Source organism: Budorcas taxicolor, chromosome 1, assembly GCF_023091745.1.
Source record: "Budorcas taxicolor isolate Tak-1 chromosome 1, Takin1.1, whole genome shotgun sequence".
NCBI classification, from domain to species: domain Eukaryota; kingdom Metazoa; phylum Chordata; class Mammalia; order Artiodactyla; family Bovidae; genus Budorcas; species Budorcas taxicolor.
This window is the reverse complement of record NC_068910.1, coordinates 55,476,451-55,497,126: the sequence shown is the minus strand read 5'-3', so window position 1 is coordinate 55,497,126 and position 20,676 is coordinate 55,476,451. Positions and strand designations below refer to the sequence as shown.

General features: G+C 42.1%; 1 pseudogene; it reads right to left on the bottom strand.

Moving 5' to 3' along the window:
• Positions 1-5,291: 5,291 nt before the first annotated feature.
• LOC128051979 (tyrosine--tRNA ligase, mitochondrial-like) lies at positions 5,292-20,583 on the bottom strand (annotated as a pseudogene).
• Between the last annotated feature and the right edge of the window lie 93 nt (positions 20,584-20,676).

Here is a 20,676-nt window from a genome sequence, read left to right as displayed (position 1 = left end):
GAGAGAAGAGTATGGAGGGCTATAGTCCCTAGGGTCGCAAAAGTCGGACACCACTTAGTGACTGAGGCACCACACTGCCACACACATACATACATACATATATATGTTATAAAGAGCTTTCATAGACACGATCACATTTGATTCTCATGGTCGATAGATAGAGATGGTTTTTAAATTAAACTTTTATGGTAATTATAGGTCCACATGCAGATATAAGAAATAATGCAGACAGATCCCATGTATTCCAAACCCAATATTCCATTAGTGGTAACAGTTCAAATCTATAGCAGTGCAAATCTATACAGTATTTCAACGATGACACTGACTTTCATGTAGAAGCTGCAGAACATTTCTATCATCACCAGGTCCCCAAATGTTGCCTCTTACTTGCCACATCCCTTCCCTACTACCTTCCACCCTCCTTAACACCTGGCAACCACTAATCTGTTCTCCAATTTTATACCTTTCTCATTTCAGGAATGCTATCCACAGATTTTCCCTGTTCTCTGAAAGCAGAGCATTCCTGTGAAATGTTTATAGGCTGAAGTGTTGCTTTAAAAAGAGGCAATTACCTTAGGATACATCTTGCTAAGCATGCACAAGATAAATTGAGATAAAGCACAGGGGTTCCCGGGCAAAGGGAACAGTAGCCTTTTCAACCAATGGTGCCAGAGTGTTTGGACTTCATATGCAAAAAGAAAAACGAAAAAAACTTTGACCTAACTCTCTTATAAGGCTTCCCTGGTAGCTCAGATGGTAAAAGTATCTGCCTGCAGTGCAGGAGACCCCAGTATGAGTCCCAGGTCAGGAAGATCCAATGGAGAAGGGATAGACTATCCACTCTAGTATTCTCGGGCTTCCCCTGGTGGCTCAGCTGGAACTCTCTTATAAGAAAATTAACTCAAAATGAATCACAGACTTAAATGTGGAACATAAAACTATAAGAATTTTAGAAAAGTAAACAGAGGAGGAAAAATCCTTGAGAACTAGCTGTAGATTAAAGTTCTTAGTTTTGAGAGAGTAAAGAAAAGAAAAAATGGATACATTAGATTTCATCAAAATCTAATTTCATCTTTGTTCTGTGAAAGATGCTTTAAGAAGATGAAAAGACAAGCTATGGGTAAGTAAAAATTTTACATTCCACACATGTGATAAAGAACTAGTGTCTAGAATACAAAAAGAATCTGCAAATTTCAACAATACAAAGCAATCAGAGGATAAAGGCCAACAACATGAGAAGATGTTTTAGGATGGAAAATGTTTAGGTGGCAAATAAGCCCATAAAAGATGTCCAAGATCAATATTTATTGGAGAATTAAATTAAAGCCACAAGGAGCTATCACTGTATACCTATGAGTGCGGTTAAATAAAAAATAAGGGCAACACTAAATCCGGGTGAGGCTGTGGAGAAACTGGGTCACTCATACATTACTGGTAAGACAGAAAATGGTGTGGTCACTTTGGAAATCTTGGTAGTTTCTTAAATAATTAAACATACAGAGATCATATAACTGAGCAATTCAACTCCTAGACATTTTATCCCCCCAAAATGAAGGTACTTGTTCACACCAAAAAATGATAAAGAACTTTTATAGTAGATTTGCTCCTAATAGGCCCCAAGCTGGAAATAACACAGATGACTTTCAACAAATGAAAACCACCTTTTGTTGGCCCTTAAACTGAGTGAAGTTACGAAATGTAGAGATGATCTCTGACACTTATAATGGATGCCTGTATGTTTTTATGGTGTAAATAAAATTGCTAGTATGACGTGACATTAGAGTCTGTCAATAAAGGAATTGTTTGTAACTTTACTCCCAGAAGATATTTTAAAAACTACATCTTTTATATGAATTTACTTTGGAACATAGCAAAACAGCTTCTACTATATGCAAGTTTTATGACTATTTTCCTTGTAGATTTTTGTAATGGAGATATTCTTACATCTCCATTTTTGCATATGGAGATAATGACTTGATCCAAGTAATTAAGGTTAAAAAAAAGGCTAGAATTTGAACTTAGAAGCCATGCTTTGCTGCCTCCTATAAGATTTTCTAGAATACATCTGGTTCTAAGTCATTTTGGGTGTATGTTTGTGTTTCACTTGATCCTCAGAGGAAAATAGGATAGGGGTGCTATTAACTTGATTTTTCAGATGCTGGAAAAAGTTCTGTAGAAACTTGCCTAATGATTGCAGGGTTTAACTGAACCCTGAACCAAGTCTTGATTCCAAAGCCTTTAAATTTGACTTGAAAACTTCCCTGATTGGAATATCTTTTGGTATGGTTGGATATCTAGCAATAATATTTGCCTCTTTTATTTTGTTGGCTACTTAACTCTGGTTGATCTCAAGTTGCAATCTGACTGGGGACAGAAGTTGAAATAGATTCAGATTTCGGGTAGATTTACCAACTTTTAAGTTAGCTTTAAGTCACTGCTACCTTTTTTACTGAGTAAAAAAACAAAGCTATGAGTAAGTTTAATTATATGGAAACACAAGCAAGGGACTGGAAAATTGATTAGGAATTTTCTGAAAAGTCAAGTACTGATTTTTCTTTTCCCTGAAAAGAAACTATTTCTACTGTAACTTCTAATGCCACCTATGGTTTCTGACTTTTCTCCTTTTTTTACAGAAAACTGCATTTGCTTTCCGAACAACAACAAAATCCAATGAGATATACACCTGATTAAAAGTATCCACAACTCCAACCTACCTCAACATAGTAAAGGCCATATATGAAAAGCCTACAGCAAACACTATTCTCAATGGTGAAAAACTGAAAGCATTCCCCCTAAGATCAGGAACAAGACAAGGGTGTCCACTTTCCCCACTATTATTCAGCATAGTTCTGGAAGTCCTAGCTATAGCAATCAGAGAAGAAAAAGAAATAGGGAATCCAGACTGGAAAAGAAGAAGTAAAGCTCTCACTGTTTGCACATGACATGATACTGTACACAGAAAACCCTAAAACTAGTATCAGAAAATTACTAGCATTAATCAGTGAATTTAGCAAAGTTGCAGGATACAAAATCAATACAAAGAAATCACTTGCATTTCTATATACTAACAATGACAAATCAGAAAGAGAAATTAAGGAATCAATCCCATTCACAATTACAACAACAAAATTAAATACCTAAGGAGACAGAAGGACTATACCCAGAAAATTATAAGGCACTGATGAAAGAAATCAAAGATGACATAAACAGATGGAGAGATATTCCATGTTCCTGGGTAGGAAGAATCAATATTGTGAAAATGACTATATACCAAATGCAATCTACAGATTCAATACGATCCCTATCAAATTACCAATGGCATTTTTCACAGAACTAGAACAAAAAAAATCACAATTCATATGGAAACACAAAAGACCCCGAACAGCCAAAGCAGTCTTGAGAAAGAAGAATGGAGCTGGCAGAATCAACCTTCCTGACTTCAGACTATACTACAAAGCTACAGTCATCAAGACAGTATCCTACTGGTACAAAAACATAAATGTAGACCAATGCAACAAGAGAGAAAGTCCAGAAATAAACCCATGCACCTATGGGTATCTTATTTTTGACAAAGAAGGCAAGAATATACAATGGGGCAAAGACAGCCTCTTCAATAAATGGTGCTGGGAAAACTGGAGAGCTACATGTAAAAGAATGAAATTAGAACACTTCCTAACACCATACACACAGATAAACTCAAAATGGATTAAAGGCCTAAATATAAGACCAGAAACTATAAAACTCTTAGAGGAAAACATAGGCAGAACACTCGATGACATAAATTAAAGCAACATCCTCTATGACCCACCTCCTAGAGTAATAGAAATCAAAACAAAAGTAAACAAGTGGGACATGGTTAAACTTAAAAGCTTTTGCACAGCAGAGGAAACTATAAGCAAGGTGAGAAGACAAACCCTCAGAATGGGAGAAAGTATTAGCAAAGGAAATAACTGACAAAGGGTTAATTTCCAAAATATACAAGCAGCTCATACAACTCAACACTAGAAAAACAAACAACCCAATCAAAAAGTGGGGAAAAGACCTAAACAGACATTTCTCCAAAGAAGATGTACAGATGGCTAACAAACACATGAAAAGGTGCTCAACATCACTCATTATTAGAGAAATGCAAATCGAAACTACAATGAGAGACCACCTCACACTAGTCAGAATGAACATCATCAAAAAGTCTACAAACAATAAATGCTGGAGAGGGTGTGGAGAAAAGGGAACCCTCTTGCACTGTTGGTGGGAATGTAAATAGATACAGCCACTATGGAAGACAGTATGGAGAGTCCTTAAAAAGCTAGGAATAAAACCACCATATGACCCAGCAATCCCACTCCTAGGTATACACCCTGAGGAAACCAAAATTTAAAAAGACACATGTATCCCATTGTTCATTTCAGCAACCTCAGTGTCCATCAGCAGATGAATGGATAAAGTTTACACACAGTGGAATATTACTCAGTCATAAACGGAGCACATGTGAGTCATTTCTAATGCGGTGGATGAACCTAGAACTGATTATACAGAATGAAGTAAGTCAGGAATAAAAGATAAATATCATATTCTAACACATGTATATGGATCTAGAAAAATGGTACTGAAGACTTTATTTACAGGGAAACAGTGGACAAACAGACATAGAAATCTGACTTATAGACGTGGGGAGAGGGGAGGAGAGGGTGAGATGCATGGAAAGAGTAACATGGAAACTTATACTACCATATGCAAAATAGATAGCCAACAGGAATTTGCTGTATGGCTCAGGAAACTCAAACAGGGGCTCTGCATCAACCTAGAGGGGTGAGATGGGGAGGGAGTTTCAAAAGGGAGGGGATATATGTATACCTACGGCTGATTCATGTTGAGGTTTGACAAAAAACAGCAAAATTCTGTAAAGCAATTACCTTCAATAAAAAATAAATTTTTAAAAAAGGTATCCACAATTCCATGTTATACCTCTTTTTCACTGTTCTTCCTTGTCTCCAAAAGAGGGAACAGAGTGGGAAAGGCAGCATTTAGTTTTTCACAAAAAAACTATTATTGAAAGAGATTAACCCTGGAAATCATGCTTTTCTATTGTAGTCCTCAATGTTCAAGGATTAGGAAATAAAATAGCACACTATTACACAAACATAACCAATCTATATAAATAATGAAGTAACTCACACTGTCAGGCCTCCAGTATACTCCATACTGTTTTGGATTTCCATAAGCCAAGGTATAAGTTCCTATGTCTTGAGAATGAATGATGGATAAAACTGAACCACCAGAAGGATTTTTCATCATAGCTGAAGCCACTGTATCATGTGGAATTTTTTTTTTTTTCCATTTTAAGTAAGGAAAGGCCATTCTCAAGGATACAGGGTCCAACAACCAAAACCAACTCGCAGCATTTGTTACTGTGATATACTCTGACTCCACCTCTTGTGACCATCTCATATCCTCATGAATCATCAGAAATGGCATTTGCTTTGCAGCAAATCTATGACACTCAGTCCACAATGAAGAATTCACAAAATGAATGTTCTTTCAAAACTCTTTTAACTCTAGGTCAGACATGGCTTCCAGTGCATCTATACTGCTAAAGGGCTTGTGTGCACCTTTGAGCAGAGTCCAGAGTCCTTGTCCAAGAACGAGTTTTCTGACTTCTGCAGCAAGTTTTCTCTTAGGATCTTGCTTTTTTGGCCCTTTGACATACGGCTGCATTATGTGGTCAACCTCTGCAAGGGCCTTAGCTGCTGCTGCTAAGTCACATCAGTCGTGTCCGACTCTGTGCAACCCCATAGATGGCGGCCCACCAGGCTCCCGTCCCTGGGATTCTCCAGGCAAGAACACTGGAGTGGGTTGCCATTTCCTTCTCCAATGCATGAAAGTGAAAAGTGAAAGGGAAGTTGCTCAGTCGTGTCTGACTCTTCGTGAACCCATGGACTGCAGCCCACCAGGCTCCTCCGTCCATGGGATTTCCCAGGCAAGAGTACTGGAGTGGGTTACCATTGCCTTCTCCTTCAGGGACCTACTATTCAATTATTCTGCTGCTTGACAAAAAATTAATACCATTTAAATGGAGATGTCTTATCTCTGTTCAGCCAAACAGCATTGCCAGCGGACTTTACCAGTTTTGCTTCAGTTGTAATTAGAGGAACAGAGATTCCAAATACATCTTCGCCACTCAACTGGCAGATGAACTTGACCCAGATATGGTCCTTCCCATCTGATCATATCTACCCAGCTAGACCTGACATCCATAACGCAGGAACAGGGAGGAGAAATCAGAGGCCTGGAGCACCTGGTTTAAAAACTGCCAAACTCCTACCTTTGGGGCTCTTGAGGCGAGTCAGCATGCTCCACCTGTGGAGGTGCGTGCTCAGGAGGAAGTGGCCGCTCACTGCCGCTAGTAAACCCACCAGGCGCTGCTTCTGGTACCAGGCGGAGTTTCCCAACAGCTGCTGGCCCAAGCCCGGAGCCCCTCTGCATCAAGCGTCGCTTACGTGCCATGTGGCGCCCTGCTCGGATCTCGCGTGAGCTTTGTGGGTCCTCCCAGCAGTGTGTTCACGAAGTGGCGAGCTCGCTGGGCTTGTCACTCTCCCCAAAGCGCCGGCAGGTGCCGGACACTTAGCCAGTTGGCCGTGGGGGTCGAAGCTGCAATGGGTGGTACTGGGAGAGCCTCCTGGGTCGAGGTCTAAAAAGCTGGGGAGTTCTGACTTCCTGCATCTCTCAGGCGTGAATCCCTTGAACAGACTCAGAGCCTTCAACACCATCAGCACAAGCCCCGAGGGCCGGAGTGGGCCTCATGCAGCCCCTGGAGGGGAAGACGCCTAACCCGGCTTGGCTCACAGATTCCCCCTCCAGCGCAGCACGTGTGCGCCGTCTCGGCCACTTCACCAAAGGAATGGTGCCTCGTGTGGGTTTATTTGTTATTTAATTTTCTGTCTGTTTTAATTTTTATGTTATATTGAAGTATAGTTGATTTACAGTATTGTATTAGTTTAAGGTGTACAGCAAAGAGAGTCAGCTATACGTATGTATATTTTCCTATTCTTTTTCCATTTTTTTTTTCTTATTTAGGTTTCAGAATATCGAGTAGAGTTCCCTGCATTATACAGTAGGTCCTTGTTGATTACCTGTATGGTTGTGTGTGTGTTAATTCCAAACTCCTAATTTATCCCTCTCCCCAGCATAATGTCGTTTTGATGAGAAACAGATAATACCGTGTGTGTGTGTGTGTGTGTGTGTGTGTGTAGAGAGATTCTGCAAATTGGCAAATGCTACACCAATATGAAGGTCTAACTGAAGAATGTATTGTACACTTCATCCAAAAGTAGAATTTTATGTACAGAGTTGTTACTTTTCTGTGAAACATTTATGTAGAAGACCTGATTTGAAAACTTATAAAAGTTCAGTGGTAAAACCATAATCTTGTCTTTCTCTAGTTAAAGAAAAATGTCGTAGGGAACATGGGTGTTCCCCTTTAGAGAAGCAAGTATGTTTTCTTGGAGCAGATGGGTGAGATGAAAGAGTCGAGCATAATAAAAGGTGTCTATAAAATCAGTCAAGCAAAACATTAAGTGCTGCGAAAAGAGCTCAAGGTTTTCATTGTCTTTCAGAAGTTTGTTGTGTGTGTGGAGGGAAAATGATAACGGTAAATTTCAAAGGCAGCCGCTCTAAATGACTTCCTGTGAAATCTGTAGAACTGGTAGCATTCTGATAGCCTCTAGGTGAGGAATGAGGACGTGGAGCAGATGTTTTAATGTTATTATGACTTGGCGATAAGCATTTGCCTTGGCAACTCTAAACAAGGACCAATGAGTCTATGGTCAACTTCAGGAAGGAGGCAGCCCTTTGAAATGCCTGCAGCGCAAGTGACTCATGCTTTCCCAGTGATTCAGCAGGTTAATAATTAATAACATCTGAGTCTTGTGCAACTGAGTACACAAGAGCACTGCAGCCCACTGTGAATTCTTCGCCCCTGATATGCTCAGGGTAAGTGTTTTGTTACCAAATACTCCCTGCAGCCATTCTTAGCCATTAATCTAAAGTTTCTTTGTTTATAGAATTGCTGTGAACCCACCAATTTATCATTGACAAATATTTGGTTCCTTTGGTTGATGAGACAAGTTGGAGATGGATCAGAACTCCAGGTCTCCCCACCTCCTGGCTGCCAGGTAATGCTTCACAATGAAAGTGGATCTCAGACTGAATTCTGCTATGTGTACAAATATTTGTCAGCAGACTAGCATTGGCTTCTTCTGTAGGAAGGGAAAGACTCTGCTCTCAGTCCTTTTGTATATCCTGAAAGTATTTTGCAGGAAATAGCCAGTTCAGGAAAATGTGACTGTTTTCTAGCAGTGGAATTCAGTTAATCTGAGATTAAGGGTCAGACTCTCCCAAAAGCAGCAAACACAAGATACTGGGTGAGGCTTAAGGGACCACTTCTTTAAACCAGTCTCTATGTCCCAGCACCAGTTATTTCACCAATGAAAATTCATTTCTCATCTTTTGTCAACTGACAACTTCTGGGGTTAGTGATAAAGATGGCTTGGGAATTCCCTGGTGGTCTAGAGGTTAGGATTCTGCATTTCTACTGCTGGAGCTTGGGTTTGATCCCTCGTTGGTGAACAAAGATACCACAAGCTGCGCAGCAAAAAAATAAAAATAAAAAGGCTTAAGTAAAGAAGAAGTGCATGTGTGCTAAGTCACTTAAGTCGTATCTCACTCTTTGCAACGCTATGGACTATAGCCCTCCAGACTCCTCTGTCCATGAGATTTTCCAGGCAAGAATACTGGCGTGGGTTGCCATTTCCTTCTCTAGGGGATGTTCCTGACCCAGGGATCAAATCCACGTCTCCTGGCTTCTGCATTGGCAGGCAGGTTCTTTACCAGTAGTGCCACCTGGGAAGCTGCCTATGGGTGCAGTCATTTGATAACAGTTTCCCTGATGGCTCAGCTGGTAAAGAATCTGCCTGCAATGTGGGAGACCTGGGTTCGATCCCTGGGTTGGGAAGATCCCCTGGAGAAGGGAAAGGCTACCCACTCCATTATTCTGGCCTGGAGAATTCCATGGACTGTATAATCCATGAGGTCACAAAGAGCTGGACAAGACTGAGCAACTTTCACTTTCTTTTCTAAAAGCTACCATTATCCTCTGAATACTTTACCAAACAGAGTTTTTACCAGAAAATCTCAAATATGCGTTACATCTAATTAGCATACATGCATATTTTATGTTCTAAGCTGTGAAGTAGCATGCATTTTGAGTAGATTACATGATGCAGCTCTTAAAATGGTTACGTATTTCTCTGACCCCAACTAAATAAATCCTCCTTAAGATACTTAATTTTTTTTGTCATTCAACATGTACTGTTAAGTGATTTTGTAGTTTTGTGAAATGAACAATTAGAACAGTTGGTTGTAAAGTCATAACTTATGTTTAAGTTTTTAACTTTCAAGTCCTGTAATATAACTAATAACTATTCAATTGAATGATTTTCAAGCTTGGAAAATGATGTCAAAATGAGAGGGAAGTTATCTAGCATTTCTTAGAAAGGAAATATAATCAACTCTGTATCCACAGGTTCCAAATCTACACATTTCAACTAAGCACAGATGAAAAAGGCTTGATATACAAAATTCCTGAAAGTTTAAAAAGCGAAACTTGAATTTTCCTAGTCTACCAGCAACTATTTACATAGCATTTACATTGTATTTACAACCATTTACATAGTATTTACATTGTATTAGGTATTGTAAGTAATTGAAATAAGATTTAAATTATATCTTAAGGGAGGATGTGCATAGGTTATAAGCAAATATTTAGCAGTATTATGTAAGGGTCTTGAGCATCTGAGGATTTTGTATCTGAGAGGCTCCAGGAGCCAATTCCCTGTGGATACCAAAGACTGCTGTATTGTTAGACAAAAAGATTGTTAGACAGAATTGGTTAACATAATTGTCAAACACATAAATATTCTCCCCTGGGTGAAATCTATCCTCTTTTGTACTATTTTCACTTTGGGAAGCATTTCTCAGCATTTTAAAAGGAAGCTTATGCTGGTGTTCAGATCTCTTGACGAGCATTTCTCGTCTCATTTTATCTGCAGGCATCGGGGGCACCATAGGTTCTAGTTCTGAAATGTCACGATGTGCAGAGTCTCAGTTCTCGAGTGTTACATGGTACGGAGTTTATCCATTGAATCAGCCTCTCCTTCACAGTATTTATTGAGCAACAAATATGGATCAGGCAAAAGAAGCTAAAGATCTGAAAAAGACAGTCCCTGCCTTAAGAATGTCTCAGTCTGGCGGGGAGCCCAGGAGGGGCTGGTGTGGTGGCAGTAGGTGACAAAGCTGCCAAGAGCCTGGGCTCGGCAGCCCTCTGGCTGGGCTGGAATTCTGGCTGCCATTACTTGGTCTCCCTGTGGTTCAGCATCGCCACCTGTGAAATGAGTACACATCACATAGGGACATGTGCGGGCAACACGTGTTGGTTGTGGTTATTATTAAGTGTAGGGTGCTTGGGAGCTGCTTCCACAAGAGATCCCTGTGGTTTATCCGAATGAGTTCAGACACCAGTTCCTTCCAAACTGAGCTCTTGGTTACATTTCCTCTCTAGGATTTCCTTCCACTCCTGATCGTGACTCTAGTAAGAGTTGTTATTTCACACTGCTTTCCCTGGCCCTCAGCAGATGCATCTTTTGGTTGTCCCGGTCACTAATTTGAAAATCTTATATAATTGTCTTTCATCATCTCCCTCCCCTGTTCAAAATCTCCTTCAGTGTCTATCATCGTCTTGAGTATAAAATACACTCTTAGTCTGACATGGAAAACAGGATCTCCTGGAGATCAAGCAGCCCTGGGTCCCTCTTGGGGGACCCCTTTTTCCCTTAATGGGGTGACCCAAGGATGAAAGAGCAGATTGAACCGAGGAGGGTCTTGGAATGCAGGAATGGAAAAACCAGATCCTTATCATCCTTCCTCCCCCATATTGTAACTACTGATGGAACAGTGTAACCTGTCTCCCCTCCTACCCCAGAGGGAAAAGATATTTTCCCTACTCTTCCCCTACCCAGTATACATGCCTCATCCAATCAGCAAGACTCCTATCCCACTCTTTATACCCTGGGTATAAAAGTGGACTAAGGACCCCCATTCAACGTTGGTTCTCTCTTGAGCTGGCCCACTGTTTAACAGCATCTCCTACTCTAATAAACTTGATTTCCCTCTCATTTTGTCTCATGTCTAGAAATTCTTTTCCAAGCCGCGCCCAGACATTTTTGGTGGCCCGGAGGGGAACCTTGGGGTCTCTTCCCCATCTCCTCACTTCTTCCTCATGGGGGGAGCCTTGGGGGCTCTTCTCCACCTCCCCACTTCTCCTTCCTCATAGGGACCCTCTGTGAACAGGCAAGTGCTGTGGAAGCAACTGAGGAACTCTGGCTGGAGTCACCCTCTGGTGTGCTCCAAAGGCCCGCTGCTCACTGAGCCCAGTAGCTGCCGGTGAGGGTGCCGGAACAAGGGTCTCTCCTTCGTCTCTTTTCAACTGAGGACTAGGCTAAGCAAGTCCTCATTGTGTGGGCATGGGTCAGCCACTTAAAAGCCATTAGGGCGCCTGACACATGAAGGGAGAAGGCAATGGCACCCCACTCCAGTACTCTTGCCTGGAAAATCCCATGGACAGAAGAGACTGGTAGGCTGCAGTCCATGGGGTCGCTAAGAGTCAGACACGACTGAGCGACTTCACTTTCACTTTTCACTTTCATGCATTGGAGAAGGCAATGGCAACCTACTCCAGTGTTCTTGCCTGGAGAATCCCAGGGACAGAGGAGCCTGGTGGGCTGCCGTCTATGGGGTCGCACAGAGTCGGACACGACTGAAGCGACTTAGCAGCAGCAGCAGCAACAGCCACGTGAAGACTCACGTGTGAGGATAACGGGGACACAGAACGGATCAGGCCGCAAGGGCATCCGCCCCCAGCAAGATAACTTCCATGCGCCATGTCAGGCACATAGTGGTTGAAGCAAAACAGAGACCTTCATCCCCTGGCCACCGCCTCCCCATAGGATTGTAAGGCAGATTCCTCAGCCTTCTTCTCTGTCACTTTCACTTCTTTCTCTTCTCAGTCCGGATTGATTTACAGGAGCCTACGTGTTGCCTCTGAGCCATCCCAAGAGTGCCCTCCACATTTCAGGGAATCTGCAAATGTTGCTCCCAGGAATCTGTCTTTCTCTGCCTGGGTCATATGGTGCCCTAGCCACATGGTTCTCAGGGGTCACCTCTCGCTGTCGGACGCGACTGTTGGGAGGGTCGGCCATCTTTGTGCCATTAGTCGCACGGAGAGATGACTGGGACAAAAGGGACGCCTTTCTGTCAGCCGGTGACTCTCGGTGGCCCCATTCTATGGTGGTAGGCTAAGACTAGGTTCTGGTACGTCCTGGGAGCCTCTCTCAGACTCACCCCTTGGCTACATTCTCAGAAACTGGAAAATTTTGACCCTGCAAAAGGCCTGGCCCCAATACAAACTGGGGACCCCCCAAAAATGGCCTCTGAATGGCACGCTAGCTTTTGCCAAAAGCAGGGAAAGGACTCAGAATTTCCTTACGTTCAGTCCTTCATGGCCCTCAGTCAGAATCCGGATTTGAGGGACTCATGCCTCATGTCTCTCAGTTGCCTGCCTATCTCCTGCCCCTCTGTCTCTCTCCATCAGATTTCCTAGACCAGTCCTTCTGGACCTTTCACATCCACATGCTCTCTAGGAAAGGATTCGGAGGTTCCCTTTGGTCCAGGTCTTTGTCCTATATTCAAAAGCCTGAAGGATCAAAAGCTCTCCTAACATCCTAAAGAATCCCCTTCTAACTACACTTATCTCTCAGGTTGGGAGGGAACCAAGCTTTTCCCACTCCTGAACATCCTAAAGAATTCCCTTCCAACTACTCCTGTTTCTCAGGGAGGGGAAGGACCCAGCTTCCCTCACTCCTGCAAATCCCCTTAACCCTTCAGATTCTTCTGATGGGACAAAGACCTCACTTCTCACCAAAGGGACAATCCAAGATTTTTATCAGCTGATCTGCCCCTGATATCAGAGCTAATTTGAGCACTATTTGGTCTATAATTTAGGTGACTACAGAAAGGAAAGATGACTTTTTGACACAGGATGGCCATTATATTCTTTAGACTCTGGAGAAAACTGGTTAAAATGAAATTCTTCTCTTGGAAACTCAAAACCTGTTCTTTTTGCATATGCAATTAAAAACAGCTAGCTTGTTAAAAAGCCTGCCTAGGGAAAAGCTTGAAGTTAACCCTTTCTGCGTCCCTGAAATGCACAGCTCACTTTGCCTGAGACCTCAGCCTTGGGCAAATTAGAACTTCAAAAAAAAAAAAAAAAGATGGGGGGAGACGGGGGTGGTATCAAAGAGATATTTTAAATATCAAGTGGAAAACTATGAGATCTCCATCTGTCTGTCTGGATTTATGTATGTCTTAATGTATGTCTTTTTTTAATAATATTGCTGAAGTTGTAAATGAGTTCTAATTTAATTGGCCTAAAGAAAAATAAATGCTTACAAATCAGACAATTCTAAATACAAGAGAAATTTACCTAGAGAATGTCAGATTCATGTGAACTGGAAAATATTCAATATTAAATATCTAGTATTACTGTTTGTTTTGCTAATCTAATATAGCTATGTCTAAGAGTTATTAACATTAAGCATATTTTCATTGTGCCTAGGTTTATTATAAGTTAAATACTATTTCCTTCCACTCCTGATCGTGACTCTAGTAAGAGTTATTTCACACTGCTTTCCCTGACAAGAGTCTTAAGCCCTCAGTTGCATCTTTCAGTCGTCCCAGTCACTGATTTGAAAATCTTATAAAATTGTCTTTGATCATCCCCTCCCCTGTTCAAAATCTTCACTTGGCGGTAACACTAACTTCCTCTTACAGAGAAACTAGAGATTTTGGACTATTAATGAATAATGTTTGATGCCATCCTGAGATGTTCTCTAGAACTTTTTTAAAGAAATTATCACTGGTATTTATGTTCACCAATCTATAGAATGCTAATATAAAGTTCTTGGTTGCTTAAGAAAAGTAGGATGTGTGTTTTCAGTAAAGAAGGTATGAGGAATGGAATTACATTTTATGAAGGCAAAAGGAAGTAGGTCTGACTTACAGGTGGCTGTTTCAGGATGGGAGAACAAAGTAATGGGTCCAGAAAGTGGTAAGATTTTATGGAAAGTGGACCCCAAGGCAAGAGTTTTGCACATAAATACAAGGTTTCTTGAGATGTTGAACTGCCTTTGATAACGGATTTTAAGTTTCTTTACCTCTGAAGTGGTCTGTTCTGTTTACCTTTGAAATCTTTGTTACTTCGGCTAAGTGGATATATAGTTTCACAGTGATCTATATGATTCTATCTGACTGAGTGTTATAAACCCTTTTGCTATTTATTGACAAAACTTCCTAGATAACTTGACTCCTGGGTGACTTTGGGATGCTTCAGAGGGCCCCTGAGACATCCCAAAGAGCTGTTAAACTACCTGGGTTCATTGGACATATTAAATTAAATGGGAAGTACTGTTGAAGGGGTGATAAATCTTCTCAGGTTATAGTGTATGGCTGATGTTACTAAATAAAGATATTCTGAAATTATGTGGAATTCATATAGATCTTATATGCCCTGATAAAATGTGGTCATTATAATTCTAGTTATCATATTAAAGTATTACATATCACAGCAATGACCAGGCTACTTGGGCAATTGCAGTTTAATCAGATTTTAAACTTGTCTTATATGGTTTCATTCTGATGCCGTTGCAAGAATACTGCTACTTCGAGATTTATGGAAAAGACTTGTCCGAGATTAACCGATAAACAAATTTTGCTTGTTTGTTATCTGATAAACTGGTAACAGACTGTAATTTAGTCTACTCTCTCTGGAGACCCCGTGGACTATATAGTCAATGGATTTCTCCAGGCCGGAATACTGGAGTGGGTAGCTTTCTCTTCTCCAGGGGATCTTCCCAACCCAAGGATTGAACCCAGCTCTCCCACATTGCAGGCAGATTCTTTACCAGCTGAGCCACAGGGAGGCCCAGGAATACTGGAGTGGGTAGCTTTTCCCTTCTCCAGGGGATCTTCCCAACCCAAGGACTGAACCCAGCTCTCCCACATTGCAGGCAGATTCTTTACCAGCTGAGCCACAGGGAAGCCCAGGAACACTGGAGTGGGTAGCCTATCCCTTCTCCAGGGGATCTTCCTGACACAGCTGAGGAAGATCTTCCTTCCTACCAGCTGAGCTATGAGGGAAGCGCTGTATGGTTTCACTCTGATGCCTTTGCAAGAATACTGATACTTCAAGATTTATGGAAAAGACTTTTCTGAGATTAACCAATAAACAAATTTTGCTTGTTTGTTATCTGGTAAACTCGTAACAGATTGTAATTTAGTCTACTCTCTATGTTAAGAGAACAAAGTTTTCTTAGAATGCAGCTTTCAATAACAGATGATGAATTTCTTTGCCTTTAAGTGATTTATATTTGTTTTTTAAATCTTTTGTTACTTTGGTAAAGTAAAGAAGCATTATTTAAGATTATGGTACATGTAGACAAAGCTCATTCTGCTTCTACAAAAAATAAGCCCTCACGGTTAAACTTTTGCTATCCTGATGTCCTTAAAACATGGCAACCGTCTACTCCTAAATGGGGGAATTAAAAATGGGTGAACAATAGCTGTGAATCAAAGCGTCAGGGCTATGGGAAATCCAAGACAGCCACTTGGCTTTTCCCGGCTCCCTGACAAACCTTATTTTTATTTGATGGGTTAAAGCCTTCCCTGGCTACAGGGTTAATGCCCTCATAATGAAAAAAAATCATGTTTCACTGTATTAAGTTTTGTTCATTGTTAAACTAAGTTTCTAGTTTTGTTAATTAAGGTCTAGTGTTTACTAAGACTCATTTCTGAGATAGTTACCAATCTTCAGATAAAGATCAGATGCTCCATGATGTACACCCAGGAGATTAACACCAGGCTATAGGCATTTAACAAGTGAAGTCAGATGACCTGGGGTATACTGGGCTCTACCTAATGAAGATTCTTGACTTAAAATCTTGCTTATGACCTTACTAATAACTGCTCGCTATACTATTTTCTACGTCACTTGTTTCAGAAGATTGTTTCTTATGTTACCAAATGTGTACCTGAGCCTGTGATAAAAGGCTGATATGCATCCACATGAGATCAATGATTGTAATAATATAACTCTAGATATGGGAAGAAGCGACAAGAGGGAATGTTTTCCTGGACCAAGAGGCTAGTAAAACAGGTATGGTCCAGAGACTTTTGCCACTCACCATGCCTGGTCCAATAATAGCACACAGAGTGGCTTGTCAATGGAATCTCCATTAAACCTGGGAATGAGCCTTCCCAGCCCCGCAGGACACAACGGCCAGGAAATACCCCCAAAGCATGGTCAAATATGGGGCTAGGAAGGGACTGGAAGTAGGCACTCGCCAGCTGCCTCTGCAAAGATTACATCATGACCACTGCAAGCTGCTGACCTTCAACACCGCCTGAAAGGAGCTCAGGGTGGAGATAAGAAATAAGGCACCCTGTGCTCTGGGAATGGAGAAGGAAATGGCAACCCACTTCAGTGTTCTTGTCTGGAGAATCCCAGAGACGGGGGAGCCTGGTCGGCTGCCCTCTCTGGGGTCACAGAGAGTCGGACACAACCGAAGCGACCTAGCAGCAGCAGCAGCAGCAGCAGCAGCAGCAGCTCTGGGAAAAACCCAGAAGAACCAGCCTTCACATAGTCAGATGTTTTCAGTTAAAGATTTTATGAGCCCAAATCCTTGCATCTTCTCATACCTAGAGAAACACTAATGTCACAAACCAAGGTCTGGCCCTGGTTCTCCTGGCTAGCCCCTGAGCAGCTTTTCTGTTTCTATTACTCTTTGGGACAAATATCTTTAACTTTCTTGTTAAGTTTGTTTCTTCTAGAATACAACAAATCTCCAAGTGATAGTTTGATATTCCCTGGCCAAGACCCAGACAATGCTGAAACAAGCCACTTTATCATTCCATGGACTCTCATCTGCCTCCGTAAATGCATCCTGACAGAGAACAGGCAAAGGGAACCCAGAGCCCCACGGTGCCCCAGTACAGCCTAAAGAAGCCAGAGCGGTCATCGCCCCCTTTCCTTTGAGACTGGGTTCCCAAATGCCTGAGAAGGGAAATAAGTAGATAGTTAGAGATGAGCAGGGTATCAAAAGGGGCATGTGGTGACCCAAGGATGAAAGAGCAGATTAAACCAAGGAGGTTTTTGGAACAAGAGGAGCACCTCTTGTTCCTGCATTTTGGAATGCAGGAATGGAAAAACCAGACCCTTCTCGTCCTTCCCTCCCCCATGTTGTAACTATTAATGGAACCATGTAACCTGTCTCCCCTCCTACCCCATAGGGAGGAGATATTTGCCTGACTCTTCTGCCCACTCAGTATACCTGCCTCATCCAATAAGCAAAGGACCCGCAAGACCTCTATCCCACGCCTTGTACCCTGGGTGAGGAACCCCCATTCAATGTCAGTTCTCCCTTGAGCTGGCCCGCTGTTCTAACAGCGTCTCCCACTCTAATAAACTTTATTTCCCTCTCATTCAGTCTCATGTCTGGAAATTCTTTTACCAACCTGCGCCTGGACCACGACACCTAATACTTATTTTTATTGTCTGCTCCGGGTCTCAGTTGTGGCATGTGAAATCTTTTATTTGGGGCATGTGGGATCCAGCTCTCCAACCAGAGATAAAACCTGGGTCCCCTGCGTTGGGAGCACGGAGTCCTGGCCACTGGACCGTCAGGGAAGTCCCCCCTTTGGGGCTGTGAAATGCCTTATTAATGTGTGAAAATGGAGAACTGCTAAAATAAAACTCTCAAAATTTTGTACATTTACATGTCTGCAACGTATAATAAACATATAAATACATGTGCATATGTATTTTGAGAACAAATACATAAATATAATTGTGTAATTCACAAGATAATTGGAGAAATTCTACAGTTCTTAATTTATAGTTGATATGATTCATATTTGGTACACAGATTAATAGCCATATGGTGACTAGAGCATCTTCCTCTTTCCTTATGATCAGTGAACTTCTCTGGTATTAGGAATGGTTTTGTCTGGAACTAATGACTTATACAATATCAGTTTATTATGTCTCGTGATTCTGCCATCTGGGCTGAACTCACTGAGCCTATTCCCTCTGCATTTTCTGGGGCTGGAACGTTCAAGATAGCTTCATTACTCACATGTCTGGTGCTTCAGCCGGGCTGCTGGGATAGCTGGTGCCTGGCTGGGGGCCTCTTTCTCCATGTGGTCTCACGTGGCTAGCTTGGGCTTCCTCAGAGCATGACAGTCTCCGGGTATGTACACTTCTTAACCTGGTAACTCATTTCTGAGAGAGGAAGTCCCTCTTTGAGACTAGTCCTTGAACTGGTGGTGTGTCATTTCCATCATATTCTGTTGGTGAAAGTAAGATACAAAGCCAGCCCTTTAAAGGAGAGGGAAATAGAATATAGACGCCATCTCACCTCTGGATGCAGGAAGCAACGTGTGAGTCCAGCGAGGGGAGGGAGGGTCACAGCCAATTCTGAGGGCTTGGCTACCTGTCAGGTAACATCCACGTGGAGGCAGCTGCCGTATTGACTCGCTGGTTCTGCTGTGATACCTTTGGCACCCCTCTCATTGCTGAAAGGTCATGGCATCACCTCTGTGTCCGTCTCTCCTCCTCAGGTCCAGAGGTAGGAAACGGAAGTGGTGGCTTTCCTTGGGCACTTCCTCGTAGTCACATAAAGAAAAAATCTTTCTCACAAGCTCCAATCAGATTTCTTGTTACTTGTCTTTGTGCGAAATTGGATCATATCTACCGTTAAAAAGGATGAGTCTGTTCCCTAAGTTGTAGTTAAAGTCACATCCTAATCAAAGTTGGATTTCTGAGAGCAGTATGGAAAACGGAGAATAGATTTTATACAAGCAACAGTGTTGGCCACGTTCTGTAACTGCTTATATACAGCTTATATACTACAACCAACATTGTAGAACAGTTACATAATTGTATATAACTTCAGATAACACTGTAATAGTCACATTAGATATTTACCATCTACCATCCACATAACAAGCCTCAGACCAGTGTTTGACTTTAAGAACTCTTTGCCTCTAGTGAGAAGAGCCATCCAGATCCAAGGCAAAGAGCATAAATTGCAGGAGGTGTGCAGAATTGGGGCCAAAACATTCCATCTAAAATCCCCTCATATTTATAATCTAGGCATTCTGAAATCTTTGCCTGTCCTACGCACTCCAAGGTCATACATCTTGTCTTCAGGCTGCCATTCCGTGTACCCGTAACATCTTTCCTTATGCCTTCACCTGACCATCCTTCAAGATTCAGCTCAAAAGGCGTTTCTTCCCCTGGGCCTTCTCTTACTCTTAAGCTAGATTAAAGGCCTCTGTTGCCTGTCTGCTCCCATGGTGCTCGGAGCTCATCACCACTGTGCTAATCATCTTATCAGATTTATTAATATTGTGTGTTTACTTATATATGTTTCACATTAGATCACAAAGACAGCCTAATGCCCTCCAGCTAAAGCTAGGATTCCATTTTCTGAGTCCTCATATCTTCAGTGCTTAAAGAGTATTTGGGTCCCAGTAGAGACTCAAATGCTGGCCGAGTAAATGGATGGGCAGTAGGCTGACATTCTATCCTAAAGGCAAGAGGAAGCCACTGGACGGTTCTAAATGTGATTGTTATTGCTGTGATTTTGGGGGGGAACAGTTTGGTAGCAGTGAAGAATGCAGTAGAATGGGTGAGGCTGAAGAGGTGAAAAGATTAGGGAACGGACAGAAGACTCTATGAAGTAACCAGAGATAGAACTAAAATGCCGCCAGTGTTGAGGGTGAGAGCAGAACAGACCCAATATTTAGAAAATAAAAAGATCCTAATTCCCTGTTGGTTCTGGGGGGTAAAATAGAGGCCAACTCTTGATTTTTATGTTTCTGGCTTGGGTTACCCATGAAAGATAGAGCCTTTTCTTCATATTGGAAATGTACCACAGGAAAGATTTTCTGGAGTCCAACTTTAGAATAATGAGCCTGTGGTACCAGTGGAACACCCGTGAAAAGACTCGAGTAGGCAGTGGGAATAATTGTAGCTTATATGAGAAACCAGAGCCTGATAATTAGATTTGGAAATCATAGATTAGTAAAGTCATAGAAATAGCTGTGTTCCACAGAAGGAACAAGAGGAGGGGCAGAGAACACATGTAGTAAGAACCACCACTGACCAATGATGGAAACAAACCTGTGAAGACACTGAGAAGGAGCAGCTGGAGAAGCAGGCAGAAAGTGGGGTGGACTAGTTTGTTAGGGCTGCCATAGCAAAATACCGCAGACTCCATGGCTTACCCAACAGAAATCTATGTCTCACAGTTGGAGAGGCTGGAAGTCCAAAGTCAGGGTGCTGGCAGGTTTGGTTTCTGCTGAGGCCTGCCGTCTTGGCTCCCGGGCAGCCTCCTTCTCGCTGTAAGTGCACATGGCTTTCTGTCTGTGTATTCACAGCAACATCCTCTCCTTCTGAGGACGTCAGTCACAGGGGGTCGGGATCCTTCCCTCAGAGACAGTCATGTT